Genomic DNA, 4,184 nt, shown 5'->3' with positions numbered 1-4,184 from the left:
TAATTTTCCGGAGGTGGATAGTGGTTTCACTACATCGTCTGAGGAGGGTCGGATAGAGGAACTTCTGATGGCGGCACTGCTAATAGAGCAAGGACAGAATGGGCGGACCTTGGGTAGACATGCAGACCAGGTTTTAGAGGGGGGGTAGGCCTTACGAATATAATGAAGTGTCCCAGACAATTAATAGTAAATTACATTGGTGATTGCATTTTTCGGGGCCGTTCGATTGACCTACTTTTAAAAGTCGAACTTCATGTCCTGTGACTCTGTGTAATATTAAATTCATTCAAAGAGCGAACAACTGCAGTGGCTTCAGTGCTTTGATTTAGATTACGATTCAAATGGAACCATATCAAGTAGCTACATCACTATACTCGTATAAGAATTATGTTGTCTTCTTACGCAGGCTCAATACTAATATACTAGTAACTAGAAAAAATCTTTTGATTCGGTTACCGGGTAAATAAATTGCCATGTTTGTGTTTTTGTTAATTCGTTGCGGATACAATGTTTTGATTACTTTATAAATTATTGCAAATAAGATTATATATAAGTTTATTTTTTATTTTCGTAGCAAAAAGATATTATTAACGGTACACATATACAGCTGTATTATTTCTTTTCTGATACCATGAATACATATATCAATGAAATCTTAATTAATGCCATAGTTAAACATTGTTTGATAACGTGCTAGTTTCCTGGGTATGTTTTGTTATTATAAATATGAATATCATTATAAATACTAAATTTCACACCTGCAGTTACATATTCAATGTACAATAAGCTTATTTGATATTTTGTTGTCATTATTAAGCTCCATTACATATGATGTAATACGACCTATTCAATTACCTATATACTATCAATAGTTATTAATATAATTATATACCTTTATTTAATTATATATGTATGAACTGTTGCAATGAAACGTATTTTTTGGGGGGGTAAAATCATGAATTATTTATGTTGTAAACACTGTATGCTTACTTTGTCCACTTGGACTTTTGGCCTTTTGGATGTGTTGTTTAATAAACATATTCAATAATTGTGTATAAAATAAATGGTACTTTGTGACAAAATGTCAAAAACATGTAATCCCTTGTAGCAATACAAAGGATCAAATTGTATAATTCGTTACCTCAACGAAATGTACGTTTGCATGTCTCATAAATGGACTTGTAGAAGAACCATGTGGCAAGAAATTTAACAAACACGATACAAACACATAAGGATTCATTCACACCAAAATAACAACAGATCACATGTTGTATCTTCTCGTTTTATCAGAAGTTTATGTTCCACTACTTTTGTGATCATGTAAGCAAATGAATCTATTTATAGTAAAAACAAATAATATCATCAATAGATTATTATTGATTGATATGTTTTGTTTAAACAATACAAAAATACATCGTACTATAAATATCACACAAAAGAAATGGCCGATATATGAATCGCTTGTATTGAAACACACTAAATTCAATGTTATTGCAACATGCAAAAACCAAATTGATTATATGTATGTTATTGCAAATAAACATTGGTAAATAATAAGAGTAAATGTTTAAAGATCTTTATCACAATTTGGAGATTTCAACATATTTCAATCTTCTGTCACATATTAAAAAAAGAACAGTGAACAAAAAGAGCATCACTGGCGTAAACATTTACATAAAAAGACCTGTTCTGTCATGAGAAATCATTGCTAAAAGGGGTATTTCACAGATTTGGAATGCATTGATGTTTTCTAAAATGCTTTATATTAATAAATGCAAACATTGGATCTTAAAAGCTCCAGTAACAAAAACAAAAAATAAAATCAAAGAAAGATAAATAAGTAACCGTCAACTGGGATCGAACCACTGATCCCTGGATTAAAAATTTATAGCTAAGACCACTTGGCCATTCGTGTAAATACAATGAGTGGTGTATGTTATACTTTATATAAGCAATCATCACAGTATCACAAAATATAACGAAAATAACAGAACCGTTTCAATCGTTTCGCGCTGCAGCGCTTTATATTGTTCAGGTGTTTAAATCATCAAAAGATGCATATAATGAATAATTTAAAACATTTTTTAAAATTTTGTCAATTTATCACAACATGAAAATGCCCCTTTTAAGTGGATAAAATTATAAACGCGAAACGATTTCGTGAGTACCAATGTTTATGTTGGTTTTGTTACGACACGTAAATAAAACTTAATAACGCTACATGCAAAATGTCAGTAAGGAAATTAGAGAAGACATATTTAATCTAGATAGCATGTCTTTTTTGGAGGGGAGGTGAACTCTGTGGACTTTAGAAGCTAAGAATTGTAAAGAAGACTCCAACTGCCAACATGAAGGCGGACGCCATCAGACCTACGCTTCCGCTGCCGGCTAAAATAGAAGAGTGAATTCGTACTTTTCGTATTTTTTGCTAATTGAACGATAATGTACACAGCACGGAGTTTGTAATGAAAAAAGTTTATTCTTAATGTTTCAGTTTAGCCGTCATTTAGGACTTTATAAACACACTCATTCTAATAAAAAGCAGATTCAATATTCCACATAAAGCAATAGGGTTTAAAAACAATTTGAAAAAGAGTCGGATTTCGTAAATATTACTTAAAAAATAATTTGAAACATAAAATGTAAAATACACGTATGTGATTGTTATGAATACAACATGCAAATGAGTCACTGAAAGGTTACAGTTCACTAAATAGTTTTCGTGTTCTGTACTCTCTTAGAGAGGGAACATCAATTATTTAAAGACACACTTCTCTGTATGGACACTTGACATGGCTTAATTTTTTAATATTCATGTGTGCATATGGTAGGAAAAATATTCTTATGTACCAAAAACGCACTGTTTCGCTTTTAGATTGGAGACTACCTGGGACTTTGACAGTTACTGGGAAACCCTCATCAACTGAAGAGAAGCCGTAAAAAAGATTGCCGTAAAACATTGACCGCGTTGAGTTCATTTTTACATAAAACTTGACCTGTATTTTTTATTGTTTAAATAAATTCGGCTTGCATGAAAAGCTATGGTTCTTAGGGTGTCTATGCGAAAGAGTTTGACTTTATTTTCGTTGATGTCATTGTTTTTACAATGAATTTGTAATGACATCGTTTAGTATAGTGTGAATTGAAATGCGTTATTTATGAATTACATACCAGACTGGCATTTGCTGGAACTTCCGTATACGTCATAGCCGGTTGCGCAGTCACAGTTCAAATTAGCACAGCGAGAGTTGCTGTCCAAGTCAGTGCAAGTTGTGGCGGTCGCAGTTAGGCAGGCTAAAATTGATATAAACATATTCTATTTAAAATTGATTATAATGTAGATACATGTTATGTTTTTAAGACGAATGCATTATTAAAACAGCATTGAACTCGAGCTTAAATCGTTAATAATAAAGTCCCTTACAAAGACAAAAACTAAACACAAAGATTCAGATAAAACTTACGGGTAACCACGCAAGTCCCGGAAGCTCCCGCGGTACCAGCCGTGTAGAGAGCCCCACATTTGCATTTACTCGTTGTAGAATCACAATATGCTCCAGGGATTGCGTCGCAATAATACCTTATAGTTGATACGCGACAATAAAAGCATAATAATAATAATAATAATATGAAGTATATCCTGAATAAATAGAGGAATATTTAAGGTTTTATCTTACCCTTTGCTGCACACAATTTGACGGCGTCTACATTTGAAGATTCGAACGTAGTTGCGCATGCACATTTGCCAGACACACAGACAGAATTAGGGTCGACTGCAGTACACGTGCTGTCAGCAGTGCATGCTGAAATATACAATGAAGTATTATTTAGGGTATAGTTACTAATCAGACTTGTCTTTAACCTTCAACATTTTATAATAAAAAAAAATATAATAATAATAATAATAACAATAATAATAATAATCATCATAATAATCATAATAGTACTAGTTATAATAACAACAACACTAATAATAATAAAATAATAATATAAATTAAATACAACGCATGTTGGAATAATCCTAACAAATGTATATGTACGTATGTAATAAATGGCAAATGTGTATATAGCTGAGGTTTTGTTTAAAAACGTCAGGATGTTTTTCAATCATACTTTCACAATTTATAATATGGTATTTATAGGTATATATTATTGTTGACGAAAGACGAACAATAAAATCATGT

The 4,184-nt window shown here is 31.8% G+C and overlaps 1 long non-coding RNA gene across 1 annotated transcript; it reads right to left on the bottom strand.

The window, feature by feature from the left end:
* Window positions 1-1,223: 1,223 nt before the first annotated feature.
* LOC127846942 (uncharacterized) lies at window positions 1,224-3,573 on the bottom strand. The gene is made up of 3 exons (XR_008033746.1): window positions 3,465-3,573; window positions 3,172-3,294; window positions 1,224-2,388 (listed from the first exon to the last, which is right to left on the bottom strand). It is a non-coding gene; the product is annotated as an uncharacterized LOC127846942 (long non-coding RNA).
* Window positions 3,574-4,184: the final 611 nt, after the last annotated feature.

This window comes from Dreissena polymorpha, chromosome 10 (assembly GCF_020536995.1).
Source record: "Dreissena polymorpha isolate Duluth1 chromosome 10, UMN_Dpol_1.0, whole genome shotgun sequence".
NCBI lineage: Eukaryota > Metazoa > Mollusca > Bivalvia > Myida > Dreissenidae > Dreissena > Dreissena polymorpha.
This window is presented reverse-complemented; position numbering and strand designations above follow the sequence as displayed.